A 27,931-nucleotide genomic window follows, 5' to 3' on the forward strand; every position below is an offset into this window, starting at 1 on the left:
GGCAAGACGCTGACTCATCGACTGCTCAGTTAGGGGAAGACGGGAGTCAGGCGTACAGTAAAAGGTCAAAGCAGCTAACGTTCTGCTGGTGTAGGGGCTTTAAAATACAAACTCATCAGTGATCCTTGTTCTTCTGACCTAATGTGGTAGCTAGCAGACATCTTCTGCAGTTGATCTCATCCAGCAGAAATTTCTTCCCTAAACTTTCTTTAAACACAATTATGACAAGACCTTGAGCCTCATTATCCTAACGATGCCTCTCCCACCCCAGGTACCATCCACATGGGCCACAATGACCTGCGGTTCCCAGGTCGGAGCTCAAGAAGCCTCCTCCTCCAAGAAGCATCCCTGGGTTTGCTGCCCCCCTTCCATGTTTCCATGGCACATGACTTCTTGGTCTAGCTCCCTGACCAGGCAGGGATAGGGACAGGGATGCAGTGCCCATCACATAAAAGGCACTCAAATATTTAAGGAAAACTTCAACATTTTCCAGAGGCAAGTCATACATCTGAAACAAAACTTGTCCCTGCCCTCCAGATTCACTCAGGGAAATCCTGTGCCCAGGACAAGTGAGGCGAGGACAGGTAATGGAGTAAATTAAAATATAGGCCAGAATTAAAATATAAATGTATATTTGAGAAAACTCAAGCAAAATCAAGTTTTATCGCATTCACTTCTACTATATGATTTAACATATCATTTTGTACAAGTGGGTTTTTTTCCTTTTTATTTAAAGACTACCTTAAATTATTAATCGGTAGTTTTAGGAGCCACTGGGAAGCTAATTTTGTATGGAATTTTAACAGCAAGATAAGAGCATGCTCAGAATTAACTGACTGCCTATTATATCCAAGATACAAACAGGATTTCACTTAACCCTTACAAAAATACCAGAAGGGCTATTACTCTCACCCTTTCACAACTCAGAAAACAGAGGCAGAGAGGCTGATTTTCCCTTGGACAAAAGCCAAGGGCAAGTGGCAGGCACAGCAATCCTGAGAGCATAAGAGCTGCTCCAGTGTCCTTAGACACCAACGGCACGAGGCTCTGAAGAGGAACACCCGCCAGAGGCCCAGACAGTTACGTGTAAAGGTCATTTTGGAAGAAGCTAAGAAAAGCCTCCCAGTTACTATCCAGGAATGGGAAAAAGCTTCCTCCTCCAGCACACCTCCAAAGGACCTTTGCCATCTGCCAGCTCCCCCACCACCCCTTTCCCAGTACAAAGACAAACTTGAGTGCTAAGGTGACTTCTAGGGATTGCTGTGCCCTGCTAATCCTGTGGCCGCCTCGGTGCTGCTCCAGCCCCCGGCTCCACCCTCCCTTTCCAGCACAACTGAGGACTCGTGCTCCCTCTCCTCCTGCAGGGGAAGCCTCCGGAGGGCACAGAGTCACCTCCAACTGCTTTGCCACGGCTGCCTGGACTGGGAAAGGCTCAGGTGCTAGCAGAAGCATTTCCCACAATCCTTCACCCCATCGCCTCAAGCTCAATGTACTTATCAGCCCTCCCTCTGAACTACTCTTCAGACTACACCATTCCTCTCCGGAACGTTCTTATCAGTTCCTCCAGCCCCCAGCGCCAAAGCCAGATTTCCTTCCCTCACCTGCAGACAGAGGTCAAGCTCGTCCTTCCCTCCTTTCCTAACTGCCCATGACACCTGCTTGGTTTTGCTGGACTTTGGCACCTTTACTCAGTCCCCTCCACCACCTGCTTCCTTCCTACCGTCCATTACATCTGCAAATCTCTTCTGCAGTTATTTTTCTCCTCACGCAACCCCCACTTTATCAAGACTTCTGTCTCCTCCTCACACACTTTCCCAAGATAAGGAAAAGGGCACTCTGAAATTTCACCTACACTGATGGATTACCTGATGACTGAATGTGGGTTTGCCTAAACTGCACTGCAATTACCTGGGGCTGAGACGCTGTAATTCTTCTCCAGGTTAACCCCAAGTACACAGTGATCAAAATAATAGGTTTCCCCTGACCTTCAATAAATGGGAGCCTTTTCCCTGACCGTCAATAAACATCTCATGCCTGGGGGTATGTCATATAGTTTTTTTTTCTGCAAAGGAACATATTCCTCCTAATTCATAAAAAAAAATATATCCATTCAATACAGAGACTGCAACCACTTAGAATCCTGTGCTACAGATGTACAGCTTTTTTTTTTTAGTGTCTGAACCTAACATTTTGATAATCCCCAACCTTAAAGGATTAAAAAATTGATGTATTCATCTATAAACGACTCCAGCTCTCCATGAAGTTTGTTTAGTCTGTACTCCTTTTTGTTTGTGTACTTAGTTTTCCTTGAACCCCGAAAATTCTGCATAAAAGAAAACATAAAAGGCACACAAAGCCTTGGATGGCTGGGGGCTGGACCTCACTCAGACAAGGTAAACGAGCACCTGAAACACACTGTATCTGACATTTCAGCTGTTGCAGATGGGGTTCTAAGGTTACTCTTTCTCACATGTTTAATGAAGGGCACTGCCTTCTAAGAGTTGTATAAATGCTAATGTTCAGTTATTTAAATATTGTCAGACGGCACTGAGAAACTCAGGCTGGAGACTTTCTAGTAACACAGCTGGGCAAGCTGGAGCCGCAGGCTCCTCACCCGCCCACAGACACACACGCAGACATAGTTGTGTATCTTCGGAAAACCAGACACACGGCCACGGACGGGAGCACATGGTCACAGATGCGTGCGTGCAGAAACGGACCCTGCAGCCCCAGATGCACATGCAGACAGAGACACATACACAGACGCTAATTCCCCCAAAGCAGAGTTCACGTACCAAGAAATGGTCTTACCTGCAGAAGGAAATCTTACCCTGTCCACAAAAACATTCGTTCATTAGCATCCCCCCCACCAACTCTCCGCTGGCATCTGTGCTGGGCTGGGACCGTTCTAATGCTCAGCCTGAGACGCTTCAGGTACCGAAGGAATTTCAGCTTTTATAACCCACACAGGCTCGCCAAAATTGTATAACCACACCACCTAGGCAGAAATGCTATCCGTCTGTATTACACAACAGCCACCACCTGGTTACGAACGGTTACTGCACACTTCTAATTCGGCCTGCTTACCCTCAGTCTGCAGCAGGTTTCTACGTGGCACCTGGATATTCTATTGTGGAAACCAACCAGTCGCTGGGATTACATTTCTCAAACCCACACAAACAAGGGTAATTAAAACCTATCTTTCCAAACACTCTGTTCAGATGAACAAATCCACCCACACTGCTTTCAGCTCTGTGAAAGTGGGGGGATTAATTTTGCTTCCTGGTAATTTCTCATTTCCCCCCTTGGGAGCCCCAAAACAATTGTTTTCAAAGGTCAAAGACTTTCAAAGATTAAAAATACATTTTCAAGGCATGATGTCTTCACTCCAATGACAGGAAAAGCCACGAGTAACTGCAATACGGAGAGCCAAGGGCTGGAGCCCGGCTGCGTGTGGTACCCGCTGTGCAGGTCCCAGCTGCAGAGGCCCCACTGGAGAGTCGAAGCGCCTGAAGAAACACAGAGGCACGTGCCTCTGGTACCCATAAGATGGAAGGAGCCACACCCGTACTCAGACTTTGTCCTTTCCGGTCCTGACTCCAGGCCAGGGCCTGCCAGAAGCACCTGGGGATGTGCCGTGAGAGGGCAAGTACCACCTCCATCTCCCCAACACCACACGGGGACCACAGGCTCGGAGGAGAAGCAGCCGGGCAGAAGGGGCATCCACCAGCAGCAGAGTACATCTTGAAAGATGTGATAAAGGCAGAGGAGACAGGACAACCTAGAGAGCAGCCTGAGAGTGACTCATCCATGAACGATCTTAGGGAAGTCCGCGGTGGGCACAAGAGAAAGATGCCAGTTGACTAGAGGAGAGGCCACAGTAGAAGCTGAGGAGGAGGTTGGGAGCCAAGAGCTTGCAGTGTCCAGGAGCAGGAGACTCACCCCCACAGGTCCCCAGAGCACAGGTCACACGTGACACACCCAAAGCATCGGGGTGACACGACCAGGGAGACCAGAAGGCCCCTCGCTCCAAAGTGAACCGGGAGAGAAGACCCAGTATATAGGCTACGGAAAAAATAATCCAGTCCCTGTACCCTGAACACAAGAACTGTCCTCGGGATGTTCTATGAAGATTCTCACCTCAAAAAGGTTAAACTGCAGGAACCAAAAGAAAATTTCAATTTGGAACAAAAGAGTGAAGAATTAAAAAAAAACAAAACAGTTGTTATTTTTTTTTAAAAAAGGGGAACAGGACCAAAAGATGACAAGCTGGGGGTGTTAAAGAAGCGACAAACACAAGTGAAAACTGGAGGAAGTAGCAGGAAACTAATGGGTGGAGGACAAGCTAAAGAAACATGGGCAGACAAGGAGAAGTCCAGAAAGGCAGTTAACAGTCCACAGATGAGAACCACAGAGGGACAAAAGCAAAGAGCAAAACCAAGACATGAACAACCTGTGCTCCTTGACTAGACTTAAAGAGAACAAAGAAGCCAGTCATGTTGTAGGGCTCCCGTTTACATGAAATGTCCAGACAGGGCAAATCTCGAGAGACAGAAAGTAGATTAGTGGTTGTCTGGGGCTGGGGTGGAGATGGGGGACAAGAATGGGGAGGGACTGTTAATGAGTTTGAGATTTCTTTATGGGATGAAGAAAATGTTCCAAACTTGAAGGTGATGGTTATGCAAGTCTGATTCACTGGAGGCAGCTGAACTATATGTGTAAAGGGGAGAACTTTGTCGTGTGTGAATTCCATCTCGATAAAACTTTTTTTATAAAGAACCAACGGGATAGAAAATATAAAAAAGATACAGAATAAAAACTACTCTGAGATTGAGAAAAATCTGAGTACAGAGATCACAAAGGCACACCAAATTCATGCAAAATCAAGAGACAAAAAAACCTATACTTGGTCACATCCTGGCAAAATAATTCAGCTACAGAAAGAAAAAGGTGTAGAAACATCCAGAGAGAAGAAGAAAATATTTGGTTTACTTAATAGCAATGATAAAGACGAGCCCCAGGATTTTCCAAGGCAGCATGAAAATGCCAGAAGGCAATAGAAAGTGAAGACAGAGAACTGAGGAAAAGGTTTCCCCAAAGAATTTTATACCCACACAAGCTGCCCTTAATGTAGGAAAACCAAAAAATGCAACCTCAGATATGCGCAGGCTAAGAAAAAGGGGGTGGGGGGAGGCTGAGAGGTTGAGGTTTATTATTCCAACCACGTAAGAGGCAAAATCCAGGGAGGCCACTAATACACAGGGCTGCTAATCATGTATGCCGACCCCAACCGTCAAGGTCAGGGCAAAACTAAATAATGAAGATAAACCTAATTATAAGACTGAATGCAATGTCAAATTATTCTCTAAGCATATGCTAGGTGATATGAAAAATGTAATAACAATAAAGCAGATCAAGCAAGATTACATTAATAAAGACTGAAGACAGGCAGTAAAATAATGCTGAACCCCATCTTGCAAACAGGCAGGAGTTTTAAAACACCATTAGATCTTAGCGACAACTACTGGAGAAACAGGGGTGGGTTTTTTGGGGCTTGGTGTGTGTGTGTGTGTGTGTGTGTGTGTGTGTGTGTGTGTGTGTGTGTTTTAAAGGAAACCACATTAAATATACCTTAAAGTGACACACAAGTAAAGCAACAGTAATGCTGCCTCGTAATTTTTTAAGTAACAGACACAATGAAATCATGCTAGGAAGTAATAAATGCGGGAAAAGTAATAAAGTAAATAAATAAAGTTTGCGGGGCAAACTTCACATTGGTAAAAAGTAAAAAATTCACAAATGAAGCATCATGTCAGTTTTTATTTCCAAACATTACTTCATGGACATAAAAAAAGGTTCATAAACACACCTGTCTCCAAGAAGATGGGTGCAAGAGGGTGGAGGGACAGGGGCATAGGCTGCATCTCCATGTGAGTTTTCTTATCAATTAGAAAACCTGACCTGGGGCGCCTGGGTGGCGCAGTCGGTTAAGCGTCCGACTTCAGCCAGGTCACGATCTCGCGGTCCGTGAGTTCGAGCCCCACGTCGGGCTCTGGGCTGATGGTTCAGAGCCTGGAGCCTGTTTCCGATTCTGTGTCTCCCTCTCTCTCTGCCCCTCCCCTGTTCATGCTCTGTCTCTCTCTGTCCCAAAAATAAATAAAAAAACGTGGGAAAAAAAAAATTAAAAAAAAAAAAAAAAGAAAACCTGACCAATAAAATGAATAAAGCAAATATGATAGGTACCAGACTGTGCATCCCACAGAAAACAGAACCTAATTTCATTGGCTAAAGAGCATTTGTGAAAACTGACCATCATCGCAAATGAAAAGTTCAACCCCCACAAAAAGGAGCATTTATTTTTTCCTCACTGCCTGAGGATAATGCCCAAAGAGATCAAAAGAATTATTAACCAACAAAGTCTAACAACTTCAAAATTTTCAACCTTTCTCCAAAATAACTGTTGGGTCAAAGGTGAAGCTGAAACTGTAAGCACACCCTTACGAAAAGGAAGAATAAGCAATAAAATATCATACACAAAGCGTAAGAAATTAGAGAAAGAAAAATTAGCTAGAAAATAAGAAAAAAAAAAGATAAATTTGATAAATACATCCAAGAAGGTTCTTGAACACACCTCCCAAGGCCAAAGCAGATGGAAACCTTCCACTCAAAAATACACAGGCCCAATTAGCTTCCCAGGCAAATGTCTCCAAGTACTAAGGAATAGTCACTTCCTATGCTACTCAGCTGCAGAGCACTGGAAAAGGAGAAAAAGACTGGTGAACCATTTTAGAAATCTACTACCATCTTGACCTCCAACTTAACAACGAAAAGGAAAAAAATCTAGTATCACAACTCACATCAACAGGTAGAAAGAAGAAAGCCTATAAGACCAACGAAAACCAAAAAGGCTCTGGATAAAACTCATCATCAATTTTCAAATAACTCTTAGCACATTCGACACAGAAGAAAACAAGTCCTCCAAAAGAATCCCTATCTCATGCCGATAGCCAGTGATACTCACTTCGAAAAACCCCAAGTGGTACCCATTAAAGCCAAAAACAGATGGAGTCTGATAGCCTCCACTATAGAAGGCTGTCCTAATTCCCACAATATGAAAAAAGGTTTTAAAAGTTCTAACACTGGAGAGGCGCCGGGGTGGCTCAGTAGGTTAAGCGTCCTACTCTTGAGTTTGGCTCAGGTCACAATCTCACAGTTTGTGAGATGGAATTCCCCCCTCCCCCAGTTGGGCTCTGGCTGAGAGCATGGAGCCTGCTTGGGACTCACTCTCTCCCCCTCTGCCCTCTCCCAACTCTTGTGCTCTTGTGCACTCTCTCTCATAATAATAAACTTAAAAAAAAAAAGTTCTAATACTAGAAATGGAAAGACAAAGTAATGATTTACAGGTAATGAGTCTAACTCAGAAAATGAGTTTAAAAACTTAGAATAAAATACTTCAGAAAGGTAGGTCATTACAAAATAAACACAGAATGGGCTCCTGGGTGGCTCAGTAGGTTAAGCTAAGCATCTGACTCTGGATGTTGGCTCAGGTCATGATCTCATGGTTTGTGAGACTGAGCCCCATGTCAGGCTCTGCATTGAAAGCAAGGAGCCTACTTAAAGACTCTCTCTCTCCCTGACCCTTCTCTGTTTCTGCGCACACGCTCCCTCTCCCCCCTCTCAAAATAAAAATAAAAAATAAAATTGGTTTAAAAAATGAACACCGGGGCGCCTGGGTGGCGCAGTCGGTTAAGCGTCCGACTTCAGCCAGGTCACGATCTCGCGGTCCGGGAGTTCGAGCCCCGCGTCGGGCTCTGGGCTGATGGCTCAGAGCCTGGAGCCTGTTTCCAATTCTGTGTCTCCCTCTCTCTCTGCCCCTCCCCTGTTCATGCTCTGTCTCTCTCTGTCCCAAAAATAAATAAACGTTGAAAAAAAAATTAAAAAAAAAAAAAAAAATGAACACAGAAAAAACATCCCAAACACTAGCATTAACTCATGATTTGCTCACCTTGTAAAGTATCGTATACATCCACGCACAAGTATACTTACTAGCAAAGGAGGTGGCAATACACAGATTACTTTAGTCGATTCTGTAAAGCAGGATTCTGAGTATTTCTTCTTTACATTCCCCTGATTTTCTAAGTTTTATGTCCCTCCCATTATTAAGGGACAAATCAGAAGTAGTTCAAATCTTAGTGCCTGTAAGTGTAGTAAATCTAGGACCAAAAAAATATGCAAAGCAACTAAAAGGCTAACCTTAAAACAAATACTGAAAAAAATGTTGAACTCTTCAGAAATCATTATGCATTTGAAAATATTTGATTAATGTAATCTCTGGTTTATGTTTTCCTTTTAAGGACAAAATCTGAACTGTTTTGAGAAAACATCCTTATATCTGGGTGGTTATTTCTGCTTTTCCAAATAAATGTTATATACTGACATTTTAATGTTGAAAAATGGAGTAAAACAACAGAGAAAGTTTAGGATTATCAACTGGACAGAAACTACTCTGATTCTGTAATGAGCCAACTTGGGGTGGGGAAATAATTCTGGAAACACGAAGAGCAAAGGTGCTGACTTACAGCACCCCCTAGTGTTACAACATTCAACTGGCACTTGGTAAAGTAAATTGGAAAATACAAAACGGCCTCAATAAACTTCCGGAAATTTTCAAATATACAGAAAGCTAAACAGAATTAAAAAACACTTTATATACAGCTTACTTCCAACTATGCGTTGTTCTATGTGCAATGTCTGTATTTCATCAGAAGTGTCAGAGACCACCAGGTGTCTCCAACAAGAGTCCTCTCTCACTCAATTTATTATTACAAAACCCCTTGATTTTAAGCTGGGGACACAACCAACAAAATTCAGGCAACGTCTCCCAGCTTCCCCTGCAGCTAGATGTGACCACATGACTATGTTCTGGCCAATGGGATGTGCATGGAAGTACGTCCTCTCCTTCCCGCTAGCTGCAAGAACCATCTTGAGCCATGTTACTAAGTCAGTATGCTAACAACGGTGAAGCAATAAGAAAAAAGGAGCCAGGTTACGTGACAGAAAAAAAGCTTCCATTTCATATGTGGTTATATTAGAATTACCAAAACTATACTCTTAAAAAAAAAAATGTAGGCACAGACACAATGTGGCAAAACAACACATTTTAGAATTAACCACAGTTACTAAATTTTCAAAAGGAAATGGATCAGTACACATTTCAAACCTAGATGAATGTTATTTTCCTTCAAACGGTAGCTTCATGATCAAGGGTAAACATCTGGGTGAGACGAGTAAATTGACTGTTCACCTTGACTATCAAAGACTTCAATAAACGGGCTTGGCTTCTCTGACATTTAAAGGCTACTTGTTCATGGCCTCAAAGCATGACTCAGAATGTGTACTGACAGCACATGCCAGAACTCCAGCACTGAAAGTAAAATCAAGTTTCTCCGGCTCTCAAAGTAAATCCATTATAAAGACTGCATCCTCCAAACCCAAGATTCACATCACAGCACAGCCTAGTCAGCACCATGCAGAACACAAGGATTAGCGGGAGAAAGCACTTCACTGGGAGTCCAGAAGCCCACACTGCAGACTAAGCACAGTGGCATATGTGCAGGAGAGTCATTAACTAGTGGGCCTCACGTGTTTTGCTCTATAAAAGAAGGGTGTTGACCTACCTCTGTGGTTTCTGCACTTCCGTTTTTCGTAATGGAACAAGCATTCTCAAATCTTATTCAAGGCCTGGAGAGAGGGAAAAATCACAAGTAGGTGGGTGAGGTCATTAAAATAGGGACTCCATGCTCTTCACTGTAAAGTTTTAATACATATTTTCCAGAAATAAAACTAAAAAGTCCAGCCGGTAAATCAAAGAGTCCATAACTTAAGAGAACTTTGCTGAAAGCAGCAAGAAAACTACCCTGACCAAATTTCCTATCAGCAGCCTGCAAATGCTCCACTACACCCTACCACCTCTTATCACTGTTGGGTTCTCCTAACACAACGCTCGGATTTTGAATGGGGCGGGGGGGGGGGGGGGGGTGTCAAAGAGCAAGAAGGGCAAAAATCAATTACTTTAAGTCATTTTAAAATAGCCAGTTTTTACAATTTAATTATTTGGGTTAAAAAAATATAGGACATACTTATCAGAACGGAGAAAACAAAAATGAAAACTGCTGAGACGATACACCAAGTTCTGATCAGGACACAGAGCATTTGGGACTCCCATACTGTCCTGGTCAGTACATAAAATGGCACAACCACTTTGGAAAAAGTTTGGCCATTCCTTATAAGGTTAAAAGACACATTTACTCTATGACCCAGTAATGTTACTCCTATTCATTATGTAAATGTAAACTTCTGCTCGATCCAAAACGTGCACATAAATGTTTATGATGGCTTTATTTATGATAGCCCAAACCTGGAATCATTCACCTTTAGCCAGTGAATGGATAAACCAATGCGGCATATCCCTGCTAATGAGAGGTCATCCCACACCCATCAGATAAGGCCAGTACAAAAGAGTTTAATAATACCAACTGTTGGGAAGACTATGGATAAACAGGAATTTTCCCACTCTCTTGCCAGAAATGTAAATTGGTTCAAACACTGGGCAAAACAATTTGGTGGCAGCTAGCAGGTTGAAGAGGTGTGTGCACTATGATCCGGCAATGTCACTTCTCAGCATCTTGACCCTGTTTTTAACAGTACATAACCAATACATCAACAGAATATAAAAGTTAAGTTCTGCTACTTAAACAGAATTTAAAAAGAGCAGTTCAAATGAACTCTATCTAGCTACTCAGGTCAGCATGCCTTGAAAACATTCCTGAATGAGCAGACTACAGAACACGTATCACATGAGATCGCTTACTTAAGGTTTTAAATCATGTAGTCAATACTGTATGTGATGTGGGTTTATGGGTATATAAACATGTAATTCAAAAGTGAAAATATCGATGCAGGGTTACCTCTGGGAGAGAAGGGAAGGAGAGGACACTAGTAAAGAATACAGAGTATCTAAAATGTTTTATTTTCTTTAAAAGGAAGGAAGAAAGGAAGGCAGGCCTAAAGCAAAAACAGCATGTTTAGATTAAATCTGAGTATCTGGCATATGAGTGTTCATTCTTCGATTTTTTTTACATTTGAAATTTCACAATTAAAAAGCAAACTCTTACAGGATACACAAAACAGACGCATAAAAACTGGTACAAGTAGTTGCCTGCTGAGAAGGGAGAGGCAATCAGACAAGGAGGGAGACTTAATTGCCTTGACTGTCCTCAGGACCTCTTAAATTTTGTTCCATGTATATCCATTATCTATTTTTCTTTAATTACAAACACATCTGATGTCCTCATCACCTCCAATCCCACCTCCCCCTTAGGGGGATTTTCATTTACAATCAGGCAAGGCCACTGAAGAGGCAATGGAGATTCCAGACTCCTGACTGGGCCACATTTGAGCTCCATCATCTCAAGAGGTCATTTAACCTGCTCCTCTCCAAGGGTCACGCCACTTCTAAGACCCTACCTTCTGTGAAAACACAAACCTATCTCCATAAACCAGGGAACAGGAAGCAGTTCTCCTGTGACCACAGCAGGAAAACTTAGAATCTGTTACAACAGCTCCACACAGACCATCAGTGGGATTGCCTCATTTCCTCTGGAAATGGAATAAAGTGGGCAGAGATGTATTCAGATAGTTACTATTTCTCAATACTCGAGGAGGTAGGAGGGCAGGAAGCTGAGGGGATCATTTATCTGAGGACTTCTTAATGAACTAAGCAGAAGTCATGGTGGAGAGGACAGGTGGAGGATGAAACTAGAGGAATGAACAGATGACATAAGGAACAACAACAACAACAAAGTCAAGGGTCTGGCTGAGCCCAGAATTTGGACATGGGTGATAGAAAAAGTCACTCTGATACCTGGTTTCTCTCCAGCAGAGCATGACAGACAAAACAAAACAAAACAACAACACAGAGAAGTTACAACAGCAGGACTGTGCCACTGAGGAAGGCTGGGAAGTCACCCAGACAATTCAGTGAGGAAACCAAGATGTCAGCAAGAGGACAGTCACATGACTCCCTGAGGAGTCCGCAGCAGGTAAAAAGGGTGAGGAAGGGAAGTGGAAGCCAGAGAGCAACGGAGTGCCTGAGGATCAAGAACTAGGAGATGAGAATGAAAGAGACCTAGGGAAGGACAGGATGTGTGCAGAGAAGACGCTCTCGAGCTCAAGATTCCAAACGTGTCATCTGGGAGAGAACAAGGCCCAGGAAAGCGGAAGTAACTGGAAATAAAAGTTCCAAAAAAGATACTGTGAAGGGAGGGTGAGGTTTGGATTGGAGGCGGGAGGAGCCAACAACTCAGAGACAATGTTTGAAGACACAGCAGAAAGAAAAGGAGCAAGCCAGGAGGCAACATCCTCAAGGAACATTAGGAACGGTTAAGAGGTTGGTAGACGGAGGCGCAAAGGTAAGGGGAGGGCGGGACGACAGACTGGTGTGGCCTTGAAAATGGCAGGCTTTGTAAAGATGAAGGCTGGAGATCACCGTCCGCTGTTCTCTCCATCTGGAAGGAGGGCACATCCAGGGAATTCCTATTCACATTTGAGATCTCTGGTAAAATCACCAATTCCTCAGAAAATCCTTCCCGGACACCTCAAAATCAAAATCAAATCACACACTTTGCTTTGCCATCCCCTCCAAAGCAACAACCACAATTCATACCAAGTATCCCTCGTCGTTCAAATGTACGCTCTTCTTGGGCTCACTCAATGAGAAATCCACATTTTTCTTAATCTACTTGGTTCCTAAGCTTTGGCTAACAAAAAATACAACTTCAGAGAATAAAGGGTACATCTAAAATTTATCCAGAGAGCCACCGAGTCAGGAAGGCTTCTGGTTCTCTGGTAAACTGGGCTTCAGAACACCTTAACCACACACGCTTAAAAATAGTCTGCTTGGGGGCACCTGGGCGGCTCAGTCACTTAAGAGTCTAACTCTTGATTTCAGCTCAGGTCATGATCTCATGGTGTGTGAGTCTGAGCCCCCCAACAGGCTCTGTGCTAACAGTGTGGATCCTGCTTGGGATTCTCTCCCCCCACTCCTTCCCTCTGTCCCTCCTCCACTCACTCTCACCCTCTCTCTCTCAAAAAAAAAAAAAAAAAAAAAAAAAAAAAAAACTAAAAACATAAATAAAATAAAAATTTTTTTAAAGTAGTCTGCTTGGCTGTAAGAATTCCAAATACTGTCAAAATTTGCTTTTTATTTTTTCATTTAATGTGATTTTCACTGTATTGCTGACAGGAATATAATCATGTATAAGCTTTCTTATAAAAAATATGGAAATATAAAAAAGCATACATAAAATCAGAATCTACTGCTTGTAAATCATTCAAAAAATCTTAACACTACTGAATAATTGCTTAACATCCCTTCAATAGGCAGGCACTTGCATTAACTGCTGGTGGGAATAATAATTGGCTTAACATTTCTAGATGGTCATTTAACAACATCAAAAGCTCTAAAAATACATACAGCCTTTGACCCAATAATTCTATTCATAAGGAATTTAACAAAATAATTAAAACAGGCTCAATTTTTCATTATGAGAACGTTCACCTAAAAGAGTACACAGAACAATCCAGAACTGGAGGGGAAAATACTAATGTCTAAACTGGTTGGTTAAATTATGGATACATTCTTAGAATATTGTGGGGACTTAAAATTTTGGTAACAGAAGTACCCACTGACATGAAAGATAATGTGTTGAGCGTGTCCCTGAAAGGAGGAAAAGGCGGGTTACAAAACACACTGAACACTTCCATTACAGTGTGTACATACACACATGGAAAACAGGAAAAACACCAGTGTCTGGTGATTTTGTGATTACCTCCAGATGACAGGATGACTTTTTGCTCTTTTTTGATTTTTGCTTTTTCTACAGTGTATCATTTTAAAGATTTCATTTTTTAAAGTAATCTCTACAGTTAACGTTGTGATCGAACTCAACAACCCCAAGATCAAGAATCGTATGCTCTATCGATGAAGCCAGCCAGGAACCCCTATTTTCATTTTTAAACCTTAAATCACTGCCTAAGGACAGTACTAAAATAAATATGCAGGCAAGACAAACTAGGTGAAATTAAGGCACTCAAATCCTTGTAACGAGATGCTTAGCCCCTCATTTCCAAGGACTTATTGACAGCAGCTGAGTAACTAAAGAAACCAAAAGGTGTGGTCAGAAGGGAGGCACTCCAACGTTCTGCAAACTTTCCGAGTGGAGGACTCCCGATTTTCCTGTATTTCCTCACAGCCCCGTGTTCTCTTCAGCTACTTCCAAAGGCTGTTGTCATCTAAAGACAGTACTGTACTGCACTTCTTCACATGTTTCTAGGTAAAATTCTTCATTTTAAAAGAAATGAGAAATATTCACTGGACCCTAAAAAAGGGGAGCACTGAGCAATGAACAGAATTATTGAACCACTATGCTATACACCTGAAACTAATCTAACACTATATGGTAACTAGACTGGAATTAAAATTAAAAAGTTAATTAAAAAAAAAAAAAGAAGAGGGATGCCAGGGTGGCTCAGTCCGTTGAGCATCCAACTCTTGATTTCCACTCAGGTCATGATCTCACAGTTGGTGGGTTCAAGCCCCACATGGGGGCTCCTCACTGTGAGCGCAGAAATTCTCTCTGCCCCTCTCCTGCTCATGCTCTCTCTCTCTCAAAATAAAGAAACTTAAAAAATTTAAAAATTTAAAAAAAGAAATGAGAACTATTCATTGGACCCTAAACTTCAATGTATTATAACCTAAAATTACATTTATATATAATGCAAAATTTATATTTAATATTTTTATGTATATAAACATAAACATTAACTTATTAAAATCATAAGCTAATATTATATCTAAAATCAGAAGCTATAAAACATTTGTGATTCTTGGGTAAAAGAGAAAACTAGTTTAAAAAATCTGTATACATATATGTAAATTTTAAATACATTAAAAAAAATTTTTTTTTCTTCTCAAGCCAGGGAATAAATGAAATAACATCTAGAAAATACTGCCTTATCAAGTAAATTAATTGAACCGGTTCAGAACCATTTTCCAGGCAATGGGAAACCTCTCAATTTGACAGGGAAAAAAATGAGAAAGGGACGCTGAAAAAAGCATCGTTTGATGATGAGTATATGCTTTTACACAGCCCATGAATACAAGTGGCTTATGTTATGAAATACCCAAAAATCCAAAAGCTTAAAAGTTGAAAACACTACTTAATGTACATAAAAACAATGTGGGCCTTGAGCCACCCAACCCAAGAGCACCAGCCCCATGGGACTACTAAGCACTTGAACCGTGGTCAGCCCAACTGAGATGTGCTGTTAAGTATAAAATACACATCAAACTCCAAAGACTTACTATGGGGAAAAAAAGCACATCTTACTAATAATTTTATATTATGTGAAACGATAATTTTTTAATATATTAGGTTATAAAACCTATTACTAAAATTAATATTACCTATGTCTTTTTACTTTGTTTACTAGAGCTACTAGAAAAATCACATATGTGACTCCCATTATAATTGTATCGAACAGTACCGGTCTAAACAAAGTGGATACCAGGAAAAGAGAAAAAAGTTACTGCAGAGTACACAACCATGGTAATCATGATCACACTTCCATCCAGAGAGTATGTTGTGATACTGATTTTACAAGCACACATGCTCACAACACAGGCAAGGCCACGTATCTTAGCCCAAACATCAGAACACTGTAGTACTATGCTCCACCACCAGTTCTGTAGCCTGCCCTCTGATGGAGGGGAGCAGGTGCCATAACCTAATTTCTCACACTCACAGCACCAGAAGGAGGGAGGGAGACAGATGTGAGAAAGGCGAAAGCAGAAATCCACATGCTAACAACAAGCAGGAGCTAAAAGGTCATAAGGGGACCTGGGGGCTCTCCCCTAGAAGCTCAGGACCAGCACAAGAAACCTAAATAAAGCTAACAGGGTCTATCCATGGGGCTCAAATCCAGAGGGGCTTTGTAACTATTGAATTGCCAAGTTCTAGTTTTGTATGGCAAAACTAAAATAAAATACATGTATGAAAAAAAATTATCATTAAAAGGAATGGGACAAAGTTATTGATGAGATTTTTCCATACCAAACAAAAAGGCAGCAAAGGACTTAGGCAATTTATCAACAGCTGGTAGTAATCCAACACTAACACATTGATTTTAAAACAAAGCCACTGAAAAGGCCAGAGCTGTTCTAATGCGCTTGGAACCCCTTCATAGTAACGGTTTCATAGAAACCATCTTCCTTCCTTACCTTCTTATGCAAGCTCTGTGATCATCATCAGTGTTTACATAGGTTTTTGAAAGTACCCACTTTTCCCAGTAAATATTTAATTCTCTTGTTGCTACTGATCAAACTATAAACAATGCAGCATTTTATATAACATGTTTAGTTACGAGAAAGTGGGACATTGACGTCAATAGCACACAGTCTGTAAACCAAAATTACCAGACAGAGACTCTCAGAAATCACCCACTAATAAAACAGAGATTTCTCCTCACGGCTGAAAGTTTTTAATCCAGTTTCTATCCGAGTCCTTCCACATCTGAGGATCAACTTCTAAAACGTGCCTGAAGCAGAACTGGGTATGGGGTCTGCAGGCTCCAGGCGCTGGGCAGAGCTGGTGTTCTTGGCTATGAATGCCCAGACAAGTGTATGCTCTTGAGAACAAAGATGAAAGGTACTAACTAGCAAACCTTCTCTTTTCTCAGTTTAGTAAACTGAATATTTAGGATCGTACTGAAAAAGAAAAGGATAAGTCAACCATTTGGCTAGTTTCCTGAACTGCCAAAAGTCTCAGCACTGAGATGGAAATGGATTATATGTGAAGCCATCTGCCATCTCAGTGGACAGATTGGGACAACGAGTCAATCACAGAGACATGATAGATACTTCCCAAACTGTGCATGAGCACTCAGAGAAAACAGCTCAACAGAGCCTGAAATGGTCAGAAATGAATTTGTGGAAATGGGATTTGGGGTCAGCAGGAAAGTCCTGAGTGGAAGGCCACCTTGGAGACCAAGGCAGGCAGGAGTACTGCAAGTCTCAAGGCCATGAAAACAGCTTAACCACAGCTCACAATGGGAGGTGGAGGACGAAAACAACTTGCAGGGTCAAAGGAGTCTCAAAAGTCCAATGTAAATGCAACATGGCTTTAATGAGACATCAGTTTCTGGGCAGGTGAGGAGAGAGAGTCCACCACTGGAAAAATCTCAAGATGGAAGGTCAAGAAGCTACTGTGTTAATCCAAGTATAAGGATCTTGGCAACGGGGGTGACAAAAGGGATGACAAAAAGGGACGGATAGAGTGAGTGATTTAAAAGAGAAAAAAAAAAAATCAAAGGTTGGGTGTCAAAGAGGACCTCTAGAAAAAGAACAAGATTGTCTGTCTCCTTTAAATAAGTAAGGAAATGGGCTCGACAAGGCAAGTAACGAACGAGGTCTGGACATGCTAAATTTGAGCTGGGGGTGGCATGTACATCTGACAAGTGCCCACCAAAGACGAGAGATTTGAGAAAAAAGCTCTGTGCACAAACAGAGCAGAGAAAGAGATGTGTGAATTGAAATATAAAGATGGTTAACAGAAACTCTGAGAGCTGGGAGACCATGTATTCGGCAGGTATTCCCAGACAGAGATATTCACCTCACCTCCCTCGTGGTAATAAATATTACTTTTAAGAAAGTATTATAAAAAGGCCCCAAAGAGCCAAAATAATGTTGAAAACGAAAACCAAAACTAGAGGCATCACAATTCCAGACTTCAAGCTATAAAAGCTATAATCATCAAGACAGTATGGTACTGGCACAAAAACAGACATGTAGAGGGGCACCTGAGTGGCTCAGCTGGTTAAGTGTCTGACTCTTGGGTTCAGCTCAGGTCATGATCTCACAGTTTCATGGGTTCAAGCCCCACATTGGGCTCTGCACTGACAGTGCAGAACCTGCTTGGGATTCTCTGTCTTCCTCTCTCTTGCTGCCTCCTCACTCATGCTGTCTCTCAAAACATATAAACTTTTAAAAAATTATTAAAAAAAAAAAAAAGACCAATGGAACAGAAGAGAAAACCCAGAAATGAACCCACAAATATATAACCAACCAATCTTCAACAAAGCAGGAAAGAGTATCCAATGGAAAAAAGACAATCTCTTCAGCAAATGGTGCTGAGAAAACTGGATGGCACCATGCAGAAGAATGAAACTGGACCACTTTCTTAAACATACACAAAAATAAATTCAAAATGGATGAAAGACCTAAATGTAAGACAGGAAACCATCAAAACTCTAGAGGAGAAAACAGGCAACAATGTCTTCGACCTTGGCCACAGCAATTTCTTACTACACATGTCTCCAGAGGCAAGAGAACAAAAGCAATAATGAACTACTGGCACTTCAAGATAAAAGGCTTCTGGAGGCGCCTGGGTGGGTCAGTCGGTTCAGCGTCCAACTTTGGCTCAGTTCATGATCTCACAGCTCATGGGTTTGAGCCCCGCCTCAGGATCTGTACTGACAGCTCAAAGCCTGGAGCTGCTTTGGATTCTGTGTCTCTCTCTCTCTGCCCCTCCCCTATTCACGCTTGCTCTCTCTCTCTCTCTCTCAAAAATAATGTGGAAAAAAAATTAAAGATAAAAGCCTTCTGCACAGCAAAGGAAACAATCAACAAAATTAGAAGGCAACCTACTGAATGGGAGAAGACATTTGCAAATGACATATAGGATAAAGGGTTACTATCCAAAATCTAAAAAGAACTTACCAAACTCAACACCCAAAATACAAATAATTTAGTGAAGAAATGGGCAAAAAACATGAACAGACACTTTTTTCAAAGAAGACATCCAGATGGCTAACAGACACATGAAAAGATGCTCAACATCACTGATCATCAGGGAGATACAAATTAAAACCACGATGAGATACCACCTCACACCTGTCAGAATGGCTAAAATGAACAACTCAGGAAACAACAGGTGTTGACAAGGATGTGGAGAAAAGGGAACCCTCTTGCACTGTTGGCAATGCAAACTGGTGCAGCCACTCTGGAAAACAGTAAGGAGGTTCCTCAAAAAATTAAAAATAAAACTAGCCTACAACCCAGCAATTGCACTACTAGGTATTTATCCAAAGGATACAAAAACGCTGATTCGAACGGGCACATGAACCCCAATGTTTATAGCAGCACTATCAACAATAGCCAAACTATGGAAAGAGCCCCAATGCTCATCAACTGACAAATGGATAAAGAAAATGTGGTATATATATACAATAGAATACTACTTGGTGATGAAAAAGAATGAAATCTTGCCATTTGCAACAATGCCAATGGAACTAGAGTGTATTACGCTAAGCAAAACAAGTCAGTCAGAGAAAAGCAAACATCATATGATTTCATTCATATGTGGAATTTAAGAAACAAAACAGATGAACATAGGGGAAGGGAAGGAAACATAAGATAAGAACAGAGAGGGAGGCTAACCCTAAGAGATTCTTAAATACAGACAACAAACTGAGGGTTACTGGAGGGGTGTTAGGTGAGGGGGATGGGCTAAACGGGCAACGGGCTTTAAGGAGGGCACTTGCTGGGATGAGCACTGGGTGTTATATGTAAGTGACAAATCACTAAATTCTATTCCTGAAACCATTATTACACTATATGTTAACTAACTTGGATTTAAATAAATATAAATCGGAAAAAAAAAACGTATTGCATACAATTTGATGACAGCTTAAGACAACAACTTGGGGCGCCTGAGTGGCTCAGCTGGTTAAGCATCCGACTTCAGCTCAGGTCATGATCTCACAGTTTGTGAATTCGAGCCCCAAGTCAGGCTCTGTGCTGATGGCTCAGAGCCTGGAGCCTGCTTTGGATTCTGTGTCTCCCTCTCTCTCTGCCCCTCCCCACTTTCTCTCTCTCTCTCTCTCTCTCTCTCAAAAATAAACATTAAAAAAAGAAAAAAAGAAAAAAAAAAACTTCACATAGAAAACAAAAAGTGGAAGAAATCCACAAATGTTCACGGTAGTGTCATTAGGTGGTGAGACCAAGGCTCTTCCTAAATTCTTGGAATTTCCCTTTTTTTTTTTAAGAGCAAGTATGGACTTTCTATTAGAAAATGAAAATAATTTTTTTTTTTAAAAAGAAATGATACCCTTTCAGCATTTATAAAAGCTCTTATAAATGTATACCTAAATATTGAATGTCACTGTTTGTAAATTAATAGTAAATAAAAGTACCACTGACATAACTTTCTATACCCACCATACTGAATACATTTAGTTTTGACAAGACAACCTGTTTGCAAGAATGTTTATTAGGAGTATAAATTCTTGTAGCTTCCCTACGGGACAATTTGTCAAAATTAAAAAAGTAAAAATTCGTAAGCACTGTACTCAACAATTTTACTGTTAAAAATTTACTTATGGGTATTGTCCCTGAAATAGGTGCAAGAAATTTCACTGCAATATTGTTTGCAATAGCAAAAAATTTTAAATAACCAAAATACCCATCAAGCCTTGGGACAGGAGAGCATGGGAGGAAATGCAGTGTAAATGTGCTTATTTAGTCTCACTACTTAAATTGAAGAATGCTTGAAAAAGAAGGAACAGGTCTTCAATCTCTTTACCCCCGGGGTTCAGACCTGTGACCCAGACATGGAGCCTCAAAGGCAATAGGTATTCAAAAGTTTGCTGATTTAAAAAAGCCAAAAGCATGTAAAGGAAAAAGAAAATACTTACTTCATTACCTGTATATGGCAAGACTTTGCCTATTTTCTACTTTAATCTACTTAACAAGGAATTTGGCCTACAACAGCCCATTACCTTATCATTAGCATTAACCAATTAATTATTCCCAGGATTGCATTTAGACCTTTGGTGACATGTACAAAGGGCGAGGTCAAGCACAAATGAATTCTAACACTAAAGGGCTGTCAGCACAACTGCATCATGAAATGCAGAACGAAAAAGATTAGGTTTCAGACGCACCTAAATGCCGTGACGTGAACCTGTCCATATGCTTTCCGTTACAAGCTGCTGAGCTACATTTCCCGGTGCTGAAGTCCAAGCTCAAAACCACAGGAGGATCCGGGTTGGCAGAGTCAAGACCTAGCTAGAGAAAAACAGATGATCAATAAAAACAGAGTAATAATAAACCTAGCAGGAGGCACTCTGCATGAATGGAATCTACTTCTCATTCAGCTCTGCCCAATCCTAGAACTTGCTCTGTTGCTCCCTCATTCTTAAGGAGCATCTAGGAGTCCCCAGCCCATCCCCAGGCAGAAGCACAAGCTGAACCTTCAATCCCTTCAAAATTGGCTCTCCATTTGCACAAAATGTGTTGGGAGATGGTATTTTAGAGTATCTGGAAAAAGCAATTTTGTACTTAGTTGGGGGTTTTTTCCTTTTAAACTCCATATTCCCTAGAATAAGATCTCAATTTCCAAAAAAAAAAGACAAAAAAACTTCTCTAGTATTCAATATGTGCCAAGCACTGTACTACACACTTCTTAAAATTAATAAAGGGAAGCCTCACTAAAGTGGAGTGGGGAAGAGACTAAGGGAAGCTAGAAGAGGGAAGCCACTACCAATCGGTCAATTACAGGAAATTGTCATCACAGACCCCAACAGAACAATCTCTACAGGAAAGAATCATCAATGACAGGCCTCGACAGAGAAAGATATAGACTGCAGCTCTACAAGAAACTGGCTACCCTTGCAACTCAGCCAATGGCAAACCATTAGCCTGAATTAGTATTCTCCTCCAATGGGCTTTGTTCAAAACAACTCCTCCCAATTTTCTCCTTCTCCGTAAGATAACCTTCTTCTTTGTTGGACTTGCCTATGGCTTTGTTATAGCTTAATGCCCAGGAGTTGTAATTCTTGGTTACTCCCAAATAAACCCATTTTTGTTGGTAAAATAACTTTTTTTTTTAAGATTTATTTTTAAATTTATTTATATTTAGAGAGAGAGAAAGCAGGGGAGGGGAAGACAGAGAAGGAGAGAATCCCAAGGCTGTCATGTCAGCGCAAAGCCCAACACAGGGCTTGAACCCACGAACTGTGAGATAATGACCTGAACTGAGATCAACAGTGGGATGCTTAACCGACCGAGCCACACAGGTGCCCCTAAAATAACTTGTTTTTAAGGTTAACATTATTTGGTGGGATCCAGAAGACCACCAACAAATCCAAGGCTAGTGAGCAAATATGCACCCATACCCACAGAGCTCACTGCTTTCTTGCCCACCCTAAAATTCTTCTTCTGGATTTTGAGCTCCACTCTTGTGTTTTAAGCTCTCCAGGAATTATTCAGAATCTGTTTTAAGGCTTGGTCCTTTATAAGAACACTCGTTTGGCCTTTGGTCCGACTCCTCTTAAGAACTAGGCCATTCCTAATAAAACTGCTAGTCCTTGGCCCAACTTCTCACTAACAGGGCTGTGCCTACCGGAACAGAGCTGGCCTTTGCTCGGATTCCTTTTAGAACCAGATTGATCATACCGTTTAGGAATCTTTCTTTCCTGCTCTAGAAAAGACAGACAAACCAAAATAAACCGCTAAGAAGTGGGATCCCAGTCATCAAGATGTTTTGAGGGTGACCCCTCTTCTGGCACCCTGGTCAGTTCCTCTTCACGCACACAGTAGTTTAAAACTCCAATGGCCATTGCAGGGAACTCGCCATCTCTCCCAACTTACTCTTCATCAAAAGTAAATTGGACAGCGCCGCCTGAGTGGCTCAGTCAGTCAGTTAAGTGACTGACTTCGGCTCAGGTCATGATCTCACAATTTGTGAGTTTGAGCACCGCGTCGGGCTCTGTGCTGATAGCCCGGAGCCTGGAGCCTGCTTCTAATTGTGTCTCCCTCTCTCTCTGACCCTCCCCTGCTCACACACTGTGTGTGTCTCTTTCTCAAAAATAAACAAACATTAAAAAAAAAAAAAAAAAAAAAAAGTAAATTGGATAGCCATGGCTCTAAAATTGTCAAAACTGAATGGGATGCCTACTTTGGGATTGTGAAGCTTTGGAATTCTGAAGCTATAAGGAATCTAAAATTGCCTCTCTGCAAAATACAATTTCTAGACTAACAGAGACAAACAAAGGAAAGAAAGGGCTCCTGAGGCCTCTTTCTTCCCTTCCTGTCTTCTAGGTCTCAGGATGTACAGCAGCTGTCTTGTGTTCAGTCCCCACCTTCACTTAACTTTTTTCTCTGAACCTCTCCCCTCTCCCTTCTTTCCTGAATCTAAGAAAACTGCTCCTTTAAAATTAAGTCTTCTGGATCTGAAAAAACCCCAAACTTATGTTCCCTGGACCAAGGCCAAACTGCGAGCCAGAGTTGAAGAGTTTCCGAAAGTGACTCAGGACCCACGTTTGCTGGAGAATTTAACATAGTTACTCCAACTTAACCACCCTGCTTTCTCAGATCTGTATCAGTCAGCCCATGTGCTTGTTGGTGAGGACCAGGCCTAACACGGGATGAAACTAATCCCATAAGAACAGCCTAAAGGATTCAGAGAATTAACCCTAACTTTTGGCAAGATGCTAGAACACTCGCTGGAAATCTCCATTGAGCAATTACAGTAGATTTCCTAAGACTGTTGATTGGAACAAAATTCAGGCTTCACAAAAAAGCCCGATCAACCTGTTCACGACCATTATAATCAACTCCAAATGATCTTTCAAAAAGATTCTGGTCTTCCTTTAGAGGCTGAATCCAAATGGGTAGCATTAACTGCATTTACTAACAGGCTGAACCAGGATCTTCTGGTTAAAGGACCAGCATGGAATGGGAAACTGTGCCCACTCCAGAATTAGCTAGCTCGGCAAACCAGCACACCCACATGCTAGAGGAGTCACCTCAAAGAAAGACCACTAATATTCTCAGTTTTCGACTCTGGCAAATGAAGGTCCCTAAACAGAACAAAACCCCCTGGCTTTCTGCTATCACTGCAAAGGGCCAGGGCACTAGGAAAAAAAAAAAAAAAAAAAAAGACTGTTACAAACATAAGCATTCCAGAAGCCTTCAGCCCTCTAGCCAGCCTTTCCACTGTCCTCCTAATTCCCAGTGATGGGACTCTGAGGACCTACAAGGGCTCTTCCCACTTCTCCCCGTTAACTGGCTTGGAAAAAATACTCTCCCGACTGAGAATGAATCTCTTTGTCTTGGTGACCCCAGAGCTGCATTCTCGGGGCTCAACACCACTCCTAAAAAGCAGGTCCTGTCTCAGAGCATGAAAACAATTCAAATAGAGGGGGTCTCTCATAAACCTCAACAGGTTCCTGTCTCTGCACCTGCTCCCATTTGTTTAAGCCTGTTGAGATTCCCATCCTCACCTACCTCCTTAAGTTTCTCTACCCCATTCATTTACTGGGCCAAGATTTCTTAGGAAAGTATCATGCCAGAATTTCTCCCAGAAAAAAGAAATAATTATAGAATCAAAACCGCCAACCACATGAATTAAATGACCCTTCAACATCCCTGATGGCACTATAATAGAGTCTGGGGACACTGATCATTTATCCCTATTAGATCAGCTACCATCCTCTTTATGGGCAGATTCCCCAACTGATACTGGCAGAATTCACAGTGCACCTCCCATCAAGATTCAAACAGATCCTTCAACACCTCTCCCCAGAGCTAATACCCTATAAGTAAAAAAGCCCTTTAAGACATCAAGCCCATAATAGGAGACCAGAGACTCAGGGCCTTTTTATCCCCTGCACTAGTCCCTGTGATACCCCCATTTTATCTGTCAGAAGACCCAGTGGCTAAGGATGGAGGTTAGTCCAGGACCTCAGAGCAATAAATAACACTATCCCTTGGCACCCCATTGTTCCTAACCCCCACACACTGACATCCATCCCCACTGAAAGCAAAGTTTTCACTATAATTGTTCTATACAGTGCACTTCTACTATCCAGTTGACAGGGATAACCATTATCTTTTTGCTTTCATTTGGGAAGAACAGTACTATACCTGGACAGTAATGCTCCAGAGTTACAGAGAGAGTCCTTCTTAACTTTTTACAAACCTTAAAAGCTGATCTGGAAGATATAAAATCTTCTGCAGGCTCTGGTTGGTTACAACATGTAGATGATTTGCTTCTCTGCTCCCTTTCTCAAACCTCTTCACAGGAGACAGCATTCACCTGTTAAAACTTTTGGCCTTAAAAGGACAAAGTCTTTAAAGAAAAATTGCAGTTTGCTCAAGCTAAAGTTCATCTGAGGGCACCTGATTTCAGAACAAGGCCTACACTTAGATCCAGGTAGCTTTCGTGGCATCCTGAACTTCCCAAAACCTACAACTAAATGCCAATTACAAAGTTTTCTTGAACTGGCTGTCTACTGTCGAAATTGGGATTCCAAACTTCTCTCTTACAGCTCAAGCTCTATAGGCTTTACTAAAAACTGACAAACCTGACTGCATCATTTGGAAAGAATGAGAAGACCTAGCTTCGGAGACTTCATAAAGAAAAGTCTAATAAAGCCTCTTGCCCTCAGAGATCCTAATTATCAACTCCCCTTTTCTTATTGTTTGTGAGAGGGAAGAAAATGCCCTTGGAGTACTTGCCTGAAAACATGGGGGACCATCATTGACCCTTGGGGTCTTAGAACCAAGCACTAGAGCAGCCCACGGCAGCTCCTTGCCTCAGGGCCATTCCTGCCACTGCCCTTCTAGTTAAGGCCCGTGAAGGGTCACAGGCCTCCCTCTAAGCACACTTGTGCCGCGTACAGAGAAGCCCCCCTAAATCCTCACCACTGCATTCACCCAGGAGATCCCCCTAACTGTTCCTCATATAACTCCTCCTCACTGCAAGAACCTTAACCCTGCTATTCTCCCTCCTCCCTGGCAGAGACCACTCACAACTGCTTCAGACGGATAGATCACCTCTTGACTCCCTGTGACTGTTTATAGGAACCTCCTCTAACCGATGCAGATTTTTTATGGTGTCCCGATGGTTCTTACTTAAAGGATGAAAATGGCAAATCCTGTGCTGGGAATGACTCCTTTTGAAGCCACCGAGGCAGCACTTTTACCTTTCTCTATCTCAGCCCAATAGGCCAAGTTCTATACTTGTACCTTGGCCAAAGGTAAAACCACAAACATTTATACTCATAGCTGATATACCTTTGAGGTAGCTCAGGACTCTGGAATGGTACCCAACAATGAGGTGCTCTCACCTCCAATGGGGATAAAATTTTAAATGGTTCCTATGTCCAAATTTTATCAAATGCCACACTTTGGCCAGATACTCTTTTATTAAAGTTCCTCAGCATTCTAGACTCCACTCTCTGGAGGCCAAAGGAAACCACCTCGCTGATATTTCCACCAAAGCACTGCTCTCAAAGCAATCAAGAGCCAAACCTCTGTCACAGTCCAAAGGGATATTCTCCCAAATGAATATTTTGAAAAACTGACCAGAAACGCCCAGTAACTGGCTCCAGAAAAGGAAAAATACTGGGAACCTAATCACTGTTGGTTTGATAAAAAGAACTGTGGGTTAGACCAAATAATCTGGCCGAGTTTATGGACCAATATTGGTGGGGAAATAAAGCTACAAAAAGTGTCTACCCCACTTGTCCCATGCATCCAAAACACAACGCAGAAAAAAGTGCTCACACCGCTCATTTTAAATTACCTAAGGGGCCATTCAAGTTTTGGTAAATGTATTTCATACAGCTACCCCCATCTCATGGATTTAAGTATGTTTTAGTAATGGTTTGTAGGTCTTCTCACTGGACCAAAGCTCTCTTGTAGACAGACCACTGCTACTTGTGTAGATAAAATTTTGCTAGAAAAAATTATAACAGGACACCTAGGTAGCTCAGTCGGTTGAGTGTACGACTTCGGCTCAGGTCATGATCTCATGTTCCGTGGGTTCAAGCCCTCCATCAGGCTCTGTGCTGACAGCTTGCTCAGCACCTGGAGCCTGCTTCGGATTCTGTGTCTTCTCTCTCTGCCCCTCCCCCACTTGCACTCTGTCTCTCAAAAATAAATAAATGTAAAAAAAAAAAAAATTAAAGAAAAAATTATACCAATGTGGAGAAGCCCTCATTAACTTCATAGTCCTCAAGGAACCCATTTCACCAGGTGCTTGAATAAGTCTGTACTGTTTCACCAGTTTTACAATACTCACTGGGCAATACCATTCTCAATCCTCAGGTTGGTCAAATGCACTAAGGACACTATTAATACTCAATCAGCAAAATTTATAGAGACCTCCCATATCATCTTGGCCTAAAGCATTCCCACTGGCCGTTCTTAACTCAGATTCACCCCTTCGGAACTCACAGACTTTTACCCTTTGAGATAGTCAGAGAAGGTCCAATGCACTTGGCCCCTGACTCCTTTGACCCACAATTAATAAAGATACACTTCGGGGACGCCTGGGTGGCTCAGTCAGTTTAGTGTCCGACTTTGGCTCAAGTCATGATCTTACAGTTTGTGAGTTCAAGCCCTGTGTCTGGCTCTGAGCTGACAGCTCAGAGCCTGTCAGCTCAGAGCCTGGATCCTGCTTCGGATTCTGTGTCTCCCTCCCTCCCTCTCTCGCACTCTCTCTTTCTCTCTCTCTCTCTCTCTCTCTCTCTCTCAAAAATAAACACACACACAAAAAAGATATACTTCAATATTGTAAAGGCCTAACTGCTCCTACTAAAAATAACCAGAAGACTGATAGAGCAATTTCACCATGCACTCTTGAGAGATGAAGACAAGTATCACACCTTAATGCCTGGGTGGCTCGGTTAGGCATTCGAATCTTGGTCTCAGCTCAGGTGATGATCTCACAGTTTGTGAGTTAGAGCCCCACATCAGGCTCTGTGCTGCCAGTGGGGAGCCTGCTTGGGATTCTCCCTCTCTTCC

At 42.0% G+C, this 27,931-nt stretch overlaps 1 protein-coding gene across 10 annotated transcripts in view; it reads right to left on the bottom strand.

The window, feature by feature from the left end:
* SLC23A2 (solute carrier family 23 member 2) overlaps positions 1 to 27,931 on the bottom strand; it is a 135,946-nt gene that overhangs the window by 87,810 nt on the left and 20,205 nt on the right. For 3 of the 10 annotated variants that reach the window (XM_045445229.1, XM_045445228.1, XM_045445218.1), the window contains exons 2-3: positions 21,061 to 21,184; positions 9,678 to 9,741 (exon numbers count right to left, since the gene is read on the bottom strand). The gene's annotated coding sequence lies outside the window, so the exon portion shown is untranslated. Of the gene's footprint in view, positions 1 to 2,811; positions 2,930 to 9,677; positions 9,742 to 10,532; positions 10,692 to 21,060; positions 21,185 to 27,931 lie in introns of those variants that run through there. The other 7 variants (XM_045445221.1, XM_045445220.1, XM_045445219.1 and 4 more) reach the window with 7 other exon arrangements.

The sequence above is a fragment of the Leopardus geoffroyi genome, chromosome A3, assembly GCF_018350155.1.
Source record: "Leopardus geoffroyi isolate Oge1 chromosome A3, O.geoffroyi_Oge1_pat1.0, whole genome shotgun sequence".
Classification (NCBI taxonomy): domain Eukaryota; kingdom Metazoa; phylum Chordata; class Mammalia; order Carnivora; family Felidae; genus Leopardus; species Leopardus geoffroyi.